Genomic DNA, 19,997 nt, shown 5'->3' on the forward strand with positions numbered 1-19,997 from the left:
CATCCATTTCTACCGCTTATTCCCTTCGGGGTCGCGGGGGGCGCTGGAGCCTATCTCAGCTAAAATCAGGCGGAAGGCGGGGTACACCCTGGACAAGTCGCCACCTCATCGCAGGGCCAACACAGATAGACAGACAACATTCACACTCACATTCACACACTAGGGCCAATTTAGTGTTGCCAATCAACCTATCATGTTCTTCTTAAATGCAGTTAAGTACTGTAAATTTTGTTGCATTTTTCAAAAAATATCGACCAGCAGTAAGTTACTGTAAAACCTACAGTGTAATTCAGTATTTTTCAGACTTGTTTCTTGGGTCCGCCCACAATTCGTCCAACCGAGCTTCATTTCACCTGGCCGACCCTGCTAAATCCATCCTACTGCATCGTGTGTTTTTGATAACAAGGTAAGAGTCACTTGTACCTTGAGGTGTCATTTTCTGTTTGAATTACTTTATATATATATTTATAAAGTCCGAAATGACATAGAGTCACAGTCAGCATCACAGACACTATCGTTGACCACGCGCATGTACCGCCGCATGCTAGCTAGCTAAGTTTTCTTCTTTTTTGTCATAGTCATCATAAAAGATGATAACTTGCAACATATGTGCTACGACTTGCAGCAATGTATTTGCGTATGTTAGACACATGCGAAGTCATAGTTGTATGCCTAATGCATCGTTTAAGTGTGCTTTCCCTAAATGCACAAGAGTTTTTTCCAACTTCTCAGCCTTCAAAACTCACAGCCGTCGTCATAAATATGGCAAGAGTAGGACTGATATGTATAGCGCAGAAGGTTTACCTTGTAATATTGTCTCATGTAGCGCGAAGTGCGATGATATACGGGCCTTTCTCCTGCATTTGAAAAGTCATATTAACGAAGGTAGGACAGTTACGTGCCCCTTCAGTCAATGTGAAAAAAGATTTACAGTTAAGTCTACTTTCACATCGCACGTGTCAAGGAAGCACTACGGCTACACTGAACGAAGTTTGACTTGCTCAACAGCAAATCCAAGCAGCTCTTGTGTTATTAACACTGATGATGACTATTGTGATATGCAACTTGAGAATTCAGGATATTCCTGTTATGAAGACATGGAGGTCTACTTGCATTAAAAAAATGTTCACAGCACTGAAAAAAGGTTGAGAACCACTGTCCTAAGGCAGTGGTTCTCAACCTTTTTTCAGTGATGTACCCCTGTGAACATGTTTTAAATTCAAGTAACCCCTAATCAGAGCAAAGCATTTTTGGTTGAAAAAAAGAGATAAAGAAGTAAAATACAGCACTATGTCATCAGTTTCTGATTTATTAAATTGTATAACAGTGCAAAATATTGCTCATTTGTTGTGGTCTTTCTTGAACTATTTGGAAAAAAAGATATAAAATTAACTAAAAACTTGTTGAAAAATAAACAAGTGATTCAATTATAAATAAAGATTTTTACACATAGAAGTAATCAACTTAAAGTGCCCTCTTTGGGGATTGCAATAGAGATCCATCTGGATTCATGAACTTCATTCTCAACATTTCTTCACAAAAAAAGAAATCTTTAACATCAATATTTATGGAACATGTCCACTACGCTTTAACCAAGCCTCCATTGTTTTCTACATGGATAGTTGATTGACAGTTGGTGCCGTGTGGCACCGCCGCCAGGTAGGGTCAAACCATCATGGCATGGGGGAAACTCTGGCTTTATGGTAATGAATGGAATAGCCTACTTGATTAGTTGTTCAGTTTATGAACTTACATTCATATTTTGTCGAAGTATTATTCAATAAATATATTTATAAAGGATTTTTGAATTGTTGCTATTTTTAGAATATTTAAAACAAATCTCACATACCCCTTGGCATACCTTCAAGTACCCCCATTTGAGAACCACTGCCTTAAGAGACTAGATGTAAACAGAGGAAAGAGAGAGCGAGTGAGGTGGCCATTCCAAATACTTTTAAAATGCTACCCATATTGGATACTGTTTAGGAACATAAACTGCATTTCTTGACTGTACCAGTTGCTGGTGACAAAGTCACAATAAAACGTTGGATGATCAGCATGGAAGGTGATGTCATCTGCAAAGGCGTCCAACCTAGCTTAATCTCAGGGCTTGCTGCCCTTCTTGCCACCTACTATGTGTTCAACTTGGAATACCAAGAGGAAGGTCCTCGGACATTGGAATTTGTTCAAAGGTAAATCCTCTTGATACTGTTAAAATACTGTTAGGATATTTTATTATATATTTCTCACCTCTGTTCAGGAATTTGACTTGTCATTTCCCCAATTTGGTGCCTGACCAATGACTCTTCTGTTCCTTTGTGGACCTTCTTATTAGGGACCGAAGCACCAGTTTGACTCTAGGATACAGAGAAGGTAGGTAATGTGCAGGTAAAGATATGTTGACTGGGTCAAAGAAGGAAGCACCTGTTTGACCCCAGGATGCAGAAAAAGTAGGTAATTTGCAGGTAAAGATATGTTGACTGGATGATGGCAGGAAGCACCAGCTTGACCCGAGAATGCAGAGCAAGTAGGTAATGTGCGGGTGAAGATATGTTGAATGGGTAAAGGCAGGAAGCACCAGTGTGACCCCACTATGCAGGGAAGGTAGGTAATGTGCGGGTGAAGGTATGTTGAATGGGTGAAAGAAGGAAGCGCAGGTGTGGTCGAGGCCATGCAGACAAGGTAGGTATGTGCAGGTGAAGATATGTTGTATGGTGAAAGAAAGAAGCACCAGTGTGACCCAAGGATGCAGGGAAGGTAGGTAATGTGCAGGTAAAGATATGTTGAATGGGTGAAGGCAGGAAACACCAGCTAGACGCCAGGATACAGAGAAGGTTGGTAATGTGCAGGTAAAGATATGTTGAATGAGTAAAGGCAGGAAACACCAGCTTGACTCCAGGATACAGAGAAGGTAGGTAATGTGCAGGTAAAGATATGTTGAATGGGTAAAGGTAGAAAGCACCAGCGTGACCACACTATGCAGAGAAGGTAGGTAATGTGCAGGTAAAGATATGTTGAATGGGTAAAGGCAAGAAGCACCAGTGTGACCCCAGGATGCAGAGAAGATAGGTAATGAGCAGGTAACGATATGTTAAATGGGTGAAAGCAGGAAACATCAGCGTAAATACACGGTCCCGTAGATGGAGAGAAAACATAAATAGAGAGAGGGATTGGGGAGGCTTTAGCATTGTCTTCCTCTCTGAATTTGTCTTAATGGGTTTTAGAGCATTCACTCATCTACAGCTGTGGTTATGGTATAGGCTCACATATATCCTAAAATTGATATTAATATTTGTGCAGTGCATATTCCTAAATAACAATGTGAGGGGGGTTCTGTATCGACTACAAGTAATCTTCAATCACAACAGAATATCTAATATGCTTTCTCTCTTTTTTAGGCGATTCATTGGCGTTAACCCTGAGAGGGGAACAAAGGCTAGCCAGGGAAAGGTGGTGTCCAAGAAAACCGGGAAGCTGGTCCAGAAAAAGGCAGCAACTGTAAATCCTCACGTAGCCACCCTTATAAAACATCTCACAGACTTTGAGTGGGGCTTTATGTAGCCGACAACTAAACACTGGACTCGTGTTCGGTGTTTTGTCTCCAGTTAGAAATTAAGTGGACATGTTATAAATGTTAAAATGCTTTACTGAAAATAAGAAGAATGCACTAAATGTACATTGAATGTATTTGATGCACTTTACAATAATTGGTTAATAAAAACATAATCTTGCAAGGCCATTTCTCCAGTCATTTTTATGCCAGCAGATTGCAGGGGTTTTGATTTTGAAAAATTAAAAGTTCAACTCATTAAATTCTAGTGGCATTATACTGTAAAGCTCAGTCTATAGTGCTTACAATTATTTTACTGTAATTAACTGTTAATGGATATTACAGTAGATACACTAAAATAACAGTGTAATGCCGCTAAACAGATGACAGTATTATGCTGTGAAGCGTATATTTGATACAGCACAGTACTGTGATACTTTTTACAGTAATAAACTGTAGTGATAAATCACAGTATGTGTGCTGTAGAAAAACAGTTTTATACTGGAACCATTAGCTGCCAGTAGGTTACTGTAATTAAACGGTGAAAATTCTTACAGTAAGGGAGACACCCGCCACCCAGCGGAGAAAACTCATTTCGGCCGCTTGTACCCGTGATCTTGTCCTTTCGGTCATAACCCAAAGCTCATGACCATAGGTGAGGATGGGAACGTAGATTGACCGGTAAATTGAGAGCTTTTCCTTCTGGCGCAGCTCCTTCTTACCACAACGAATCGATATAGCGTCCTCATTACTGAAGACGCCGCACCGATCAGCCTGTGCATCTCACGATCCACTCTTCCCTCACTCATGAACAAGACTCCAGGTACTTGAACTCATCCGCTTGGGGCAAGATCTCCTGCCCAACCTCGAGATGGCACTCCACCCTTTCCCGGGCGAGAACCTCGGACTTGGAGGTGCTGATTCTCATCCCAGTCGCTTCACACTCGGCTGCGAACCAATCCAATGAGAGCTGAAGATCCTGGCCAGTTAAAGCCATAAGGACCACATCATCTGCAAAAAGGAGAGACCTAATCCTGCAGCCACCAAACCGGATCCCCTCAACGCCATGACTGCGCCTAGAAATTCTGTCCATAAAATTTATGAACACATTTGGTGACAAAGGGCAGCCAACTTACTGCTGGCAATGCGGACCAAGCTCTGACACTGATCATACAGGGAGCGACCCGCCACAATCAGACATGCCGATACCCCATACTCTCTGAGCACTCCCCACAGGACTTCCCGGGGTGGCCACGGTCGAATGTCTTCTCCAAGTCCACAAAGCACATGTAGACTGGTTGGACAAACTCCCATGCACACTCAAGGACCCTGCCGAGAGTATAGAGCTGGTCTACCGTTCCACGACCAGGACGAAAACCACACTGTTCGTCCTGGATCCGAGGTTCCTCCTCTCCAGTACACATGAATAGACCTTACCGGGAAGGCTGAGGAGTGTGATCTACGATAGTTGGAACACACCCTCCGGTTCCCCTTCTTAAAGAGAGGAACCACCACCCCGGTCTGCCAATCCAGAGGTACCCCCCCTGATGTCCACGCGATGTTGCAGAGTCTTGTCAACTAAAACAGCCCCACAGCATCCAGAGCCTTAAGGAATTCCGGACGGAGCTCATCCACCCCCGGGGCCTTGCCACCGAGGAGCTTTTAAAACTACCTTAGCAACCTCAGCCCCAGAAATAGGAGAGCCCACCACAGATTCCCCAGGCACTGCTTGGCCTGTCGGTATGCCCGCTGCCTCTGGAGTCCCATGAGCCAAAAGGACCAGATAAGCTCTTTCTTCAGCTTGACGGCATCCCGCACTGCTGGTGGCCACCAGCGGGTTCTAGGATTACCGCCATGACAGGCACCAAACACCTTGCGGCCACAGCTCCAATCAGCTGGCTTGACAAGAGAGGCACGGAACATGATCCATTCAGACTCAATGTCCAGCACCTCCTTTGTGACATGTTCAAAGTTCCTCCGGAGGTGGAAAAATAAACTCTCTCTGACAGGAGACTCTGCTAGGCATTCCCAAAAGACTCTCACAATGCGTTTGGGCCTGCCAGGTCTGTCCGGGATCCTACCCCACCATCGGAGCCAGCTCACCAGGTGGTGATCGGTAGAAAGCTCGCCCCTCTCTTCACCCGAGTGTCCAAAACATGAGGCCGCAAATCCCATGACACAACTACAAAGTCAATAATGGAACTGCGGCCGAGGGTGTCCTGGTGCCAAGTGCACATATGGACACCCTTATGTTTGAACATTGTGTTTGTTATGGACAATCCGTGACGAGCACAAAAGTCCAATAACAAAGCACCACTTGGGTTCAGATCCGGGTGGCCATTTTTCCCAATCACGACTCTCCAAGTTTCAAAGTCGTTGCCAACATGAGCGTTGAAGACCCCCAGCAGAACAAGGGAATCACCCGAGGGAGCACTCTCAAGGGAATCCAAAAACAGTGGGTACTCTGAGCTGCTGTTTGGTGCGTAAACACCAACAACAGTCAGGACCCGTCACCCTTTGAGCTGCTCTTTGTCTGATTCCTCACCTAGGACCTGTTTGTCTTGGGGGACCCTACCAGGGGGCACAGAAGCCCCCGGACAACATAGCTCCTAGGATCAGTGGGACACGCAAACCACAAAGGTGGCGGCTCAGAAAGCAGGTTATATAAACATAACTCCAAAACCAAACATGCAAGATGTCTAAACATGCCTTTGATATTGTATCAATGTGAGTTTTACTAGAATCGGTTGTTTTTTTAAGGCTTGCAAACACAAACATTTTTTTTTACTCAATATGACAGTAAGTTCTTAAAATGCTGAGATAATGTGAAAAAAGCAATACAAATGTATTCCAACATGATTCCTAAACCAAACATGCAAAATGTCTAAAAATGCCTGTAATATTGAATCCATGTGAGTTTTACTAGAATCATTTGTTTTTGTAAGGTTTGCAAATACAAAAATTGAGTTTTACTACAGACACAAGTTAGTTTTTTTACTCTTTATAACAGTATAGATGTCATACTATATATTAAAGTTATATAAACATAACTCCAAAACCAAACGTGCATTATGTCCAAAATTGCCTGTAATATTGTATAGATGTGAGTTTTACTAGAATCAGGTTTGCAAATACAAAAATTGGGTTTTATGACAGTATACTGTCACACTCAATATGACAGTATAACTGTCATACTAAATCCATCCATTTTCTTCCGCTTATCCGAGGTCGGGTTGCGGGGGCAGCAGCCTAAGCAGAGAGCCCAGACTTCCCTCTCCCCAGCCACTTCGTCCAGCTCTTCTCGGGGGATCCCGAGGCGTTCCCAGGCCATAGTCTTTCCAATGTATCCTAGGTCTTCCCCATGGCCTCCTGCCGTTCGGACCTAGGGAGGCGTTCGGGTGGCATCCTGAGCAGATGCCCGAACCACCTCATCTGGCTCCTCTCAATGTGGAGGAGCAGCGGCTTTACACTGAGTTCCTCCCAGATGACAAAGCTTCTCACCCTATCTCTAAGGGAGAGACCTACCACCCAGCGGAGGAAACTCATTTCGGCCGCTTGTACCCGTGACCTTGTCCTTTCGGTCATAACCCAAAGCTCATGACCATAGGTGAGGATGGGAACGTTGATCGACCGGAAAATTTAAAGCTTTTCCTTCTGGCTCAGCTCCTTCTTCACCACAACGGATCAATATAGCGTCCTCATTACTGAAGACACCGCACCGATCCGCCTGTAGATCTCACAATCCACTCTATCCTCACTCGTGAACAAGACTCCTAGGTACTTGAACTCCTTCACTTGGGGCAAGATCTCTTTCCCAACCTCGAGATGGCACTCCACCCTTTCCCGGGCGAGAACCATGGACTCGGACTTGGAGGTGCTGATTCTCATCCCAGTCGCTTCACTGCGAACCGATCCAATGAAAGCTGAAGATCTTGGCCAGTTGAAGCCATCAGGACCACATCATCTGCAAAAAGCAGAGACCTAATCCTGCAGCCACCAAACCAGGCGCAGTCATGGCGTTGAGGGGATCCTCAAAGCCATGACTGCGCCTAGATATTCTGTCCATTAAAGTTATGAACATAATTGGTGACAAAGGGCAGCCTTGGCGGAGTCCAACCCTCACTGGAAAGGGGTCCGACATACTGCCGGCAATGCGGACCAAACTCTGACACTGATCATTCAGGGAGACACCCGCCACAATCAGACATGCCGATACTCCATACTCTCTGAGCACTCCCCACAGGATTTACCGGGGGCCAAGGTCGAATGTCTTCTCCAAGTCCACAAAACTTATGTAGACTGGTTGGGCAAACTCCCATGCACACTCAAGGACCCTGCCGAGAGTATAGAGCTGGTCTACCGTTCCACGACCAGGACGAAAACCACACTGTTCGTCCTGGATCCGAGGTTCCAGGACGAACAGTGTGGTTTTCGTCCTGGATCCGAGGTTCCTCCTCTCCATTACACATGAATAGACCTTACCGGGAAGGCTGAGGAGTGTGATCTACGATAGTTGGAACACACCCTCCGGTTCCCCTTCTTAAAGAGAGGAACCACCACCCCGGTCTGCCAATCCAGAGGTACCGCCCCCGATGTAGACGCAATGTTGCAGAGTCTTGTCAACCAAGACTGCCCCACAGCATCCAGAGCCTTAAGGAACTCCGGACGGAGCTCATACCCCTGGGGCCTTGCCACCGAGGAGCTTTTTAACTACCTTGGCAACCTCAGCCCCAGAAATAGGAGAGCCCACCACAGACTTCCCAGGCACTGTTTCCTCATAGGAAGACGTGTTGGTGGGACTGAGGAGGTCTCGCTTGGCCTGTCGGTATGCCCACTGCCTCTGGAGTCCCATGAGCCAAAAGGACCCGGTGGCTCTTTCTTCAGCTTGACAGCATCCCTCACTACTGGTGGATTACCGCCACGACAGGCACCAAACACCTTGCGGCCACAGCTTCAATCAGCTGGCTCAACAAGAGAGGAATGGAACATGGTCCATTCAGACTCAATGTCCAGCATCTCCCTCGTGACATGTTCAAAGTTCTTCCGGACATTTTCGAAGTTCTTCAGGAGACTCTGCTAGGTGTTCCCAGCAGACCCTTACAATGCGTTTGGGCCTGCCAGGTCTGACCGGCATCCTCCCCTACCATCGGAGCCAGCTCACCACCAGGTGGTGGTTGGTAGAAAGCTCTGCCCCTCTCTTCACCGAGTGTCCAAAACATGAGGCCGCAAATCCCATGACACAACTACAAAGTCAATCATGCGGCCGAGGGTGTCCTTGTGCCAAGTGCACATATGGACACCCTTATGTTTGAACATTGTGTTTGTTATGGACAATCCGTGACAAGCACAAAAGTCCAATAACAAAGCACCACTTGGGTTCAGATCCGGGTGGCCATATTTCCCAATCACGACTCTCCAGGTTTCACTGTCGTTGCCAACATAGCGTTGAAGTCCACCAGCAGAACAAGGGAATCACCCTAGGGAGCACTCTCCAGTACTCCCTCAAGGGAATCCAAAAAGAGCTGCTGTTTGGTGTGTAAACACAAACAACAGTCAGGACCCGTCACCCAACCCGAAGGCTGAAGGAAGCTACCATCTCGTCTATTGGGTTTAAAGTCCAACGTGCAGGCTTTGAGCCGGGGGGCAACAAGAATTGCCACCCCAGCCTCTCATTAGTTGCAACGCCAGTGTGGAATCTCTTCCACTCTGGCGTTGCAAGTAATGAAAGTTCATCTCAGTCCAGCCCCTCTGAGAGAACAGGTTCCAGAGCCCTTGCTGTGAGTCCAACTATATCTAGCCGGGAACGTCTCCACCTCAAGCACCAGCTCAGGCTCCTTCCCTCCCAGCGAGGTGACGTTCCATGTCCCAAGAGCGAGCTTATGTAGCCGATAATCGGACCACCAAGTGCCCTGCCTTCGGCTTCCGCCCAGCTCACACTGCACCCTCTATGACCCAGCCCATGAGTGGTGAGCCCTGGAGGGGGATCCACGTTGCCTCTTCGAGCTGAGCACGGCTGGGCCCCATGGGGACAGGCCCGTCAATCGCCATCGTGCCACACCTCTGGGCCTGGCTCCACAGGGGAGCCACGGTGACCTGCGTCCGGGCGAGAACAAATCTAGGTCCTCAATTGTACTTTTAATAAAGGTCTTTGAGCTGCTCTTTGTCTGATCCCTCACCTAGGACCTGTTTGTCTTGGGAGACCATAGAAGCCCCCGGACAACATAGTTCCTGGATCAGTGGGACACGCAAACCACAAAGGTGGCGGCTCAGAAAGCAGGTTATATAAATATAACTCCAAAACCAAACATGCAATATGTCTAAACATGCCTGTAATATTGTATCAATGTGAGTTTTCCTAGAATCGGTTGTTTTTGTAAGGTTTGCAAATACAAAAATTAGGTTTTACTCACAATGACAAAATCACACTCAATATGACAGTTATTTAAACATAACTCATAAACCACACAAAAAAATGGCTAATAATGCCTGAAATAATGAATCATTGGGAGTTTTACTGAGTTTTACATTTTGCAAACACAAAAAGCAGTTTTTTACTTGACTTTAAAGTTCTTAGAATCCTGAGATAATGCGAAAAAAGCAATACAAATGTATTCAAACACAAATTTTAAACCAAACATGTAAAATGTCTAAAAATGCCTGTAATATTGAATCTATAAAAGTTTTACTAGAATCAATTGTTTTTGTAAGGTTTGCAAATACAAAAATTAGTTTTTACACATAATGACATTAAAACTGTAACACTCAATATGACAATTATTTATTTATAACTCCTAACCACACATGAAACATGTCTAATAATGCGTGAAAAAATGTATCTTTGTGAGTGTTACTAGAAACATTTTCTTTTGTAAGGTTTGCAAAGACAGGTTAGTTTTTTTTACTCAATATGACAGTATAACTGCCACACTCAATATGACAGTTATTTAAACATAACTCTTAAACTACACATCAAAAATGACTAACAATGCCTGAAATAATGCATTCTTGTACGTTTTACTCGAAACATATGCTTTTTAAGGCTTGCAAACACAAAAATTATTTTTTTTACTCAATATGACAGTAATGTTCTAAAATTCTGAGATAATACGAACAAATTAATAAAAATGATTCCAACATAATTCCTAAACCAAACATGCAAAATGTCTAAAAATGTCTGTAATATTGAATCCATGTGAGTTTTACTAGATTTAAATGATTTTGTAAGGTTTGCAAATACATAAATTAGGTTTTACTTACTATGTCATAACTGACAGTATATGACAGTTATTTAACCATAACTCAAACCACACATGAAAAATGGCTAATAATGCCTGAAATAATGCATCCTTGGCCGTTTTACTCGAAACACATGCTTTTTTAAATCTTGCAAACACAAAAAGTAGTTTTTTTACTCAATATGACTGTAATGTTCTTAAAATCCTGAGATAATGCGAAAAAAGCAATAAAAATGTATTTAAACATAACTCCTAAACAACATATGCAAAATGGCTAATAATGCCTGGAAACATGTATCTTTTTTAGTTTTACTGGAAAAATGATCTTTTGTAAAGTTTGCAAAGACACAAGCCAGTTTTTTTTATTCAATATGACAGTATAACAGTCATACTAAATATGAAAGTTATATAAACATAACTCCAAAACCAAACATGTGTCATGTCTAAAAATGCCTGTAATAATGTATTAATGTGAGTTTGTAAGGTTTGCAAAAACAAAAAGTAGTTTTTTACTCAATATGAAAGTAATGATCTTAGAATCCTGAGATAATGCGAAAAAAGCAATAAAAATGTATTTAAACATAACTCCTAAACAACCCTTGCAAAATGGCTAATAATGCCTGGAGACATGTATCTTTGTTAGTTTTACTAGAAAAAATATCTTTTGTAAAGTTTGCAAAGACACAAGCTAGTTGTTTTTATTCAATAAGACAGTATAACAGTCATACTAAATATGAAAGTTATATGAACATAACTCCAGAACCAAACGTGTGTCTTGTCTAAAATTGCCTATAATAATGTATTTATATGAGTTTGTAAGGTTTGCAAAAACAAAAAGTAGTTTTTTCCTCAATAGTAAAGTAAGGATTTTAGAATCCTGAGATAATGCGAAAAAAGCAATAAAAATGTATTTAAACATAATTCCTAAACAACCCATGCAAAATGGCTAATAATGCCTGGAGACATGTATCTTTGTTAGTTTTACTAGAAAAATGATATTTTGTAAAGTTTGCAAAGACACAAGCTAGTTTTTTAAAATTAAATATGACAGTATAACAGTCATACTAAATATAAAAGTTATATAAACATAACTCCAAAACCAAACATGTGTCATGTCTAAAAATGCCTGTAATAATGTATTAATGTGAGTTTGTAAGGTTTGCAAAAACAAAAAGTAGTTTTTTACTCAATATGAAAGTAATGATCTCAAAATCCTGAGATAATGCGAAAAAAGCAATACAAATGTATTTAAACATAATTCCTAAACAACCCATGCAAAATGGCTAATACTGCCTGGAGACATGTATCTTTGTTAGTTTTACTAGAAAAATGATCTTTTGTAAAGTTTGCAAAGACACAAGCTAGTGTTTTTTATTCAATTAGACAGTATAACAGTCATACTAAATATAAAAGTTATATAAACATAACTCCAAAACCAAACATGTGTCATGTCTAAAAATGTCTGTAATAATGTATTTATGTGAGTTTGTAAGGTTTGCAAAAACAAAAAGTAGTTTTTTACTCAATATGAAAGTAATGATCTTAGAATCCTGAGATAATGCGAAAAAAGCAATAAAAATGTCTTTAAACATAATTCCTAAACAACCCATGCAAAATGGGTGATAATGCCTGGAGACATGTATCTTTGTTAGTTTTACTAGAAACATGATCTTTTGTAAAGTTTGCAAAGACACAAGCTATTTTTTTTATTCAATATGACAGTATAACAGTCATACTAAATATGAAAGTTATATAAACATAACTCCAAAACCAAACATGTGTCATGTCTAAAAATGCCTGTAATAATGTATTAACGTGAGTTTGTAAGGTTTGCAAAAACAAAAAGTAGTTTTTTACTCAATATGAAAGTAATGATCTTAAAATCCTGAGATAATGCGAAAAAAGCAATAAAAATGTATTTAAACATAATTCCTAAACAACCCAGGCAAAATGGGTAATAATGCCTGGAGACATGTATCTTTGTTAGTTTTACTAGGAAATGTATCTTTTGTAAAGTTTGCAAAGACACAAGCTAGTTGTTTTTATTCAATAAGACAGTATAACAGTCATACTAAATATGAAAGTTATATAAACATAACTCCAAAACCAAACATGTGTCATGTCTAAAAATGCCTGTAATAATGTATTTATGTGAGTTTGTAAGGTTTGCAAAAACAAAAAGTAGTTTTTTACTCAACATGAAAGTAATGATCTTAGAATCCTGAGATAATGCGAAAAAAGCAATAAAAATGTAATTAAACATAACTCCTAAACAACCCAGGCAAAATGGGTAATAATGCCTGGGGACATGTATCTTTGTTAGTTTTACTAGGAAATGTATATTTTGTAAAGTTTGCAAAGACACAAGCTAGTTGTTTTTATTCAATAAGACAGTATAACAGTCATACTAAATATGAAAGTTATATAAACATAACACCAGAACCAAACGTGTGTCATGTCTAAAATTGCCTATAATAATGTATTTATGTGAGTTTGTATGGTTTGCAAAAACAAAAAGTAGTTTTTTACTTAATATGAAAGTAATGATCTAAGAATCCTGAGATAATGCGAACAAAGCAATAAAAATGTCTTTAACATAATTCCTACACAACCCATGCAAAATGGGTAATAATGCCTGGAGACATGTATCTTTGTTAGTTTTACTAGCAAAATGATCTTTTGTAAAGTTTGCAAAGACACAAGCTAGTTTTTTTTTATTCAATATGACAGTATAACAGTCATACTAAATATAAAAGTTATATAAACATAACTCCAAGACCAAACATGTGTCATGTCTAAAAATGTCTGTAATAATGTATTTATGTGAGTTTGTAAGGTTTGCAAAAACAAAAAGTAGTTTTTTAATCAATATGAAAGTAATGATCTTAGAATCCTGAGATAATGCGAAAAAAGCAATAAAAATGTATTTAAACATAACTCCTAAACAACCCAGGCAAAATGGGTAATAATGCCTGGAGACATGTATCTTTGTTAGTTTTACTAGGAAATGTATATTTTGTAAAGTTTGCAAAGACACAAGCTAGTTGTTTTTATTCAATAAGAGAGTATAACAGTCATACTAAATAGGAAAGTTATATAAAAATAACTCCAGAACCAAACGTGTGTCATGTCTAAAAATGCCTGTATTAATGTATTTATGTGAGTTTGTAAGGTTTGCAAAAACAAAAAGTAGTTTTTTACTCAATATGAAAGTAATAATCTAAGAATCCTGAGATAATGCGAAAAAAGCAATAAAAATGTATTTAAACATAATTCCTAAACAACCCATGCAAAATGAGTAATAATGCCTGGAGACATGTATCTTTGTTAGTTTTACTAGAAAAATGATCTTTTGTAAAGTTTGCAAAGACACAAGCTAGTTTTTTTTATTCAATATAACATTATAACAGTCATACTAAATATAAAAGTTATATAAACATAACTCCAAAACCAAACGTGTGTCATGTCTAAAATTGCTTATAATAATGTATTCATGTGAGTTTGTAAGGTTTGCAAAAACAAAAAGTAGTGTTTTACTCAATATGAAAGTAATGATCTTAGAATCCTGAGATAATGCGAAAAAAGCAATACAAATGTATTCAAACACAACTTTTAAACCAAACATGTAAATTGTCTAAAAATGCCTGTAATATTGAATCTATATAAGTTTTACTAGAATCAATTGTTTTTATAAGGTTTGCAAATACAAAAATTAGGTTTTACACATAATGACATTATAACTTTAACACTCAATATGAAAGTTATTTAATTATAACTCCTAAATACACATGAAACATGTCTAATAGCGTGAAAAAAATTATCTTTGTGAGTGTTGCTAGAAACATTTTCTTTTGTAAGGTTTGCAAAGACACAAGTTAGTTTTTTTTAACTCACTATGACAGTATAACGCCACACTCAATATGACAGTTATTTAAACATAACTCCTAAACCACACCTGAAAAATGGCTAATAATGCCTGAAATAATGCATCTTTGGGAGTTTTACTGGAAACATATGCTTTTTTTAAGGCTTGCAAACACAAAAATTATTTTTTTACTCAATATGACAGTAATGTTCTAAAAATCCTGAGATAATGTGAAAAAAGCAATACAAATGTATTACAACATAATTCCTAAACCAAACATGCAAAATGTCTGAAAATGCCTGTAATATTGAATCCATGTGAGTTTTATTTGAATCAGTTGTATGGTTTGCTAATACAAAAATTGGGTTTTATGACAAACACAAGTTAGTTTTTTTACTCAATATAACAGTTTAGCTGTCATACTATATATGAAAGTTATATAAACATAACTCCAAAACCAAACATGCATTATGTCCAAAACTGCCTGTAATATTGTATATATGTGAGTTTTACTAGAATCAGGGTTGCAAATACAAAAATTGGGTTTTATGACAGTATACTGTCACACTCAATATGACAGTTATTTAAACATAACTCAAACAACACATGCAAAATGGCTAATAATGCCTGGAGCATGTATCTAGTTAGTTTTACTAGAAAAATGGTATTTTGTAAGGTTTGCAAAAACACAAGTTAGTTGTTTTTTTTATTCAATATGACAGTACAGCTGTCATACTAAATATGAAAGTTATATAAACATTACTCTAAAACCAAACATGCATTATGTCTAAAAATGCCTGTAATATTGTATCTGTGTGAGTTTAACTGGATTTAGTTTTTTTTGTAAGGTTTGCAAATACAAAATAAGGGTTTTACTCACTATGAGAGTTTACTGTCACACTCAATCTGACAGTTATTTATTTAAACATAACTCCTAAACCACATATGCAAAATGGCTAATAATGCCTGGAGATATGTATCTTTGTGAGTTTTACTAGAAACATTATATTGTGTAAGGTTTAGTTAGTTTTTGTACTCAATCTGACAGTATAACTGTCATTCTAAATCCATCCATTTTCTTCCGCTTATCCGAGGTCAGGCAGCAGCCTGAGCAGAAAATCCCAGACTTCCCTCTCCCCAGCCACTTCGTCCAGCTCTTCTCGGGGTATTCCGAGGCGTTCCCAGGCCAGCCGGGGACATAGTCTTTCCAATGTGTCCTAGGTCTTCCCCGTGGCCTCCTGCCACACCTCCCTAGAGGCGTTCGGGTGGCATCCTGAGCAGATGCCCGAACCACCTCATGGCTCCTCTCAATGTGGAGGAGCAGCGGCTATACTTTGAGTTCCTCCCGGATGACAGAGCTTCTCACCCTGTCTCTAAGGGAGAGACCCACCACCCGGCAGAGGAAACGCATTCCGGCCGCTTGTCCTTTCGGTCATAACCCAAAGATGGGAACGTACATCGACGGTAAATTGAGAGCTTTTCCTTCTGGCTCAGCTCCTTCTTCACCACAACGGATCGATATAGCGTCCTCAATACTGAAGACGCCGCACCAATCCGCCTGTGGATCTCTCGATCCACTCTATCCTCACTCGTGAACAAGACTCCTAGGTACTTGAACTCCTCCACTTGGGGCAAGATCTCCTCCCCAACCTGGAGATGGCACTCGACCCTTTCCTGCGCGAGAACCATGGACTTGGACTTGGAGGTGCTGATTCTCATCCCAGTCGCTTCACACTCAAGGACCCTGCCGAGAGTATAGACCTGGTCTACCGTTCCACGACCAGGACGAAAACCACGCTGTTCATCCTGGATCCGAGTTTCCTCCTCTCCAGTAGACATGAATAGACCTTACCGGGAAGGCTGAGGAGTGTGTTTCACGATAGTTGGAACACACCCTCCGGTTCCCCTTCTTAAAGAGAGGAACCACCACCCAATCCAGAGGTACCGCCCCCAATGTTCACGCGATGTTGCAGAGTCTTGTCAACCAAGACAGCCCCACAGTATCCAGAGCCTTAAGGAACTCATCCACCACCGGGGCCTTGCCACAGAGGAGCTTTTTAACTACCTAGGCAACCTAAGCCCCAGAAATAGGAGAGTCCACCACAGATTCCCCAGGCACTGCTTGGCCTGTCGGTATGCCCGCTGCCTCTGGAGTCCCATGAGCCAAAAGGACCCGATAGGCTCTTTCTTCAGCTTGACGGCATCCCTCACTGCTGGTGGCCACCAGCGAGTTCTAGGATTACCGCCACGACAGGCACCAAACACCTTGCGGCCACAGCTCCAATCAGCAGGCTCGACAAGAGAGGCACGGAACATGGTCCACTCAGACTCAATGTCCAGCACCTCCCTCGTGACATGTTCAAAGTTCTTCCTTATGTTTGTACATTGTGTTTGTTATGGACAATCCGTGACGAGCACAAAAGTCCAATAACAAAGTACCACTTGGGTTCAGATCCGGGTGGCCATTTTTCCCAATCACGACTCTCCAGGTTTCACTGTCCTTGCCAACATGAGCATTGAAGTCCCCCAACAGAACAAGGGAATCACCCGAGGGAGCACTCTCCAGTACTCCCTCAAGGGAATCCAAAAAGAGTGGGTACTCTGAGCTGCTGTTTGGTGCGTAAACACAAACAACAGTCAGGACCCGTCACCCAACCCGAAGGCGGAGGGAAGCTACCATCTCGTCTACTGGGTTAAAGTCCAACGTGCAGGCTTTGAGCAACAACAATTGCCACCCCAGCCTCTCATTGCTTGCAACGCCAGAGTGGAAGAGAGTTCAGCCCCTCTTGAGAGAACAGGTTCCAGAGCCCTTGCTGTGCGTCAAAGTGAGTCCAACTATATCTAGCCGGAACTTCTTCACCTCGCGCACCAGCTCAGGCTCTTTCCCTCCCAGCGAGGTGACGTTCCACGTCCCAAGAGCGAGCTTATGTAGCCGATAATCGGACCGCCAAGTGCCCTGCCTTCGGCTGCCGCCCAGTTCACACTGCATCCGACCTCTATGACCTCAATGGGCCCATGAGTGGTGAGCCCATTGGAGGGTTGACCCACATTGCCTCTTCGAGCTGAGCCCGGCAGGGCCCCATGGAGACAGGCCCGGCCACCAGTCGCTCGCCATCGTGCCCCACCTCTGCGCCTGGCTCCACAGGGGAGCCACGGTGACCTGCGCCTGGGCGAGAAAAAATCTAGGTCCTCGATTTGTACTTTTCATAAAGGTCTTTGAGCTGCTCTTTGTCTGATCCCTCACCTAGGACCTTTTCTCAGGGGATCCCGAGGCGTTCTCAGGCCAGCCGGGAGACATAGTGTTCCCAATGTGTCCTGGGTCTTCCCCGTGGCCTCCAGGATGACAGAGCTTCACCTTCACCAGGGGTGTCAAACTCAAATACAGAGTGGGCCAAAGTTTAAAACTGAACAAAGCCGCGGGCCAAGGTACACGTCACTTCCTGTCATACACGTCACTTCCTGTCAATGAGAAAGGACGCAAAGAAAAAAAGCTCCGCTTCTGCTACCGGAGTTTTTGTTAAGTCTGAAGATTTTGACCACTGATTTGACCACTGATTTGCGATCACAGCCACAGGAGAGTCACCTGGCATCTTCGATCTGATTTTGGTCAGTTGAGAGGCACTGATACGCTGAAATAAGGCGAGTGGAAGAGCCGTTAGCCTCAAACCAAAGGTGCCTCCCGCAGTTCAAAGCGGTTGCCTAGCAACCAAAAGTTACGGCGAGTTTACAGCTGTTTTAAAGTGATCCCGACGTCGCAGAGTGATATAAGTTGACAGGCTGACACCTCAAATTGATCTCTGAACGGCGCAAAGTACGAAATTGTTGAAAAAACAAGTTAAAAGTGCCGCAAGTCGCTAAAGAAGTAACTGCCCTTAAGACATAAGAGGCGCTGACGTCAGTGACTGCCGCGATGCCAAAAGTTAAAGGATTGACTGGAAAGACTGATTTGAAGCTGGGCACAGGACATGATGGGATTCAAGAAGGGATACTACAAAAAATACTCCAGGAATTTAAAGAAGAAATGATAGAAAAATTGGAAGAATTGATTGATGGATGGAAAGAGGATATGAAAGAAATGAAAGAAGAAATTAAAGAAATGAAAAAAGAGAACAACTCCAGAAATAAAGAAGTCACTGAAATGAGCAAACAAATGAAGTCCTTCAAGAAGACAACAACATGCTGAGGAACATCATAGATGAAATGGATCAGGATAAATGAATGAATGATATCATTGTGACAGGGCACCGAATTAAACCAAGATCCTATGCGAAAGCTGTGAATAATGAAGGTGAACCAGATGAAATGGATATGGTCTCAGCAGAACAGCAAGTGGTCAACTTTCTGCAATCAAAAGAAATTGAAATTGACATTAATACCATCGAAACATGCATCCCACTGAACGGAAGAAACAACAATGCCACTCCAGTCGTGCTTGTGAAACTCGTAAACAGAAAATCTAAAATGGCATTGCTGAGACAGGGAAAGAAGCTGAAGGGAACAAATGTGTACATGAATGAGCATCTCACAAAACGCAATGCTGGAATCGCCAAGAAAGCACGCGACTTGAGAAGGCAGGGAAAAATCCAGGGAACTTGGAGCGCCAACTGTAAAATCTACATCAAGCTGAATGGAGGTCCAGAAGCAAGAGTAATTGTTGTCCATGACATCAAGGACCTGGACAATTTTTAAAGTTTACACAGCTACCACAACAACGATGATAATGGACTCTGACAGAAAACAAGCACCTAAATTCAGCATCGGCACTACTATGTTCCAAGGGACGACTAAACAAGAGGACCTAGATTCAAGATTGCATCCACCTACACTTATAGAGATTATTGAAACAACATCAAAGTTTGTTGAACAAGAAAATATGGAACTAAAAAATTTCTGCAACAAAGATCACAAAAACCAGGATTTGGAAAATGATATAGATCCAGATACAAATTTTTTCTCCCACATCAGTAATAGTTGTTTTTATTATACAGATGATCAATATAATAGCAACATTGAATGTGATAACAAATTGTCAATTATTCATTTTAATAGTAGAAGCTTGTATGCAAATTACAATAACATTAAGAACTTTTTGGAACACATCAACGAACCCTTCAAAGTGATTGCTGTCACAGAAACATGGATTGATGATAAAAAAGGAATAGATTTTGATCTGGAGGGATATGAACTAAACTACATCAACAGAACCAACAAAAATGGAGGAGGAGTAGCTGTGTACGTGATGAAGAACCTGAACTACAAAGTGGTAACAAACATGTCATTTGCCATTGATAATATCTTAGAATGTATAACCATTGAAATATGTCAGGAAAAAAGCAAAAACATATTC

The 19,997-nt window shown here is 41.3% G+C and overlaps 1 long non-coding RNA gene across 1 annotated transcript in view; it reads right to left on the bottom strand.

Annotated features, from left to right (window-relative positions):
• The window catches only part of LOC133639538 (uncharacterized), a 717,313-nt gene that overhangs the window by 260,998 nt on the left and 436,318 nt on the right, over positions 1-19,997 (bottom strand). The gene's annotated exons all lie outside the window — the stretch shown is intronic.

This window comes from Entelurus aequoreus, linkage group LG22, assembly GCF_033978785.1.
Source record: "Entelurus aequoreus isolate RoL-2023_Sb linkage group LG22, RoL_Eaeq_v1.1, whole genome shotgun sequence".
Lineage (NCBI taxonomy): Eukaryota > Metazoa > Chordata > Actinopteri > Syngnathiformes > Syngnathidae > Entelurus > Entelurus aequoreus.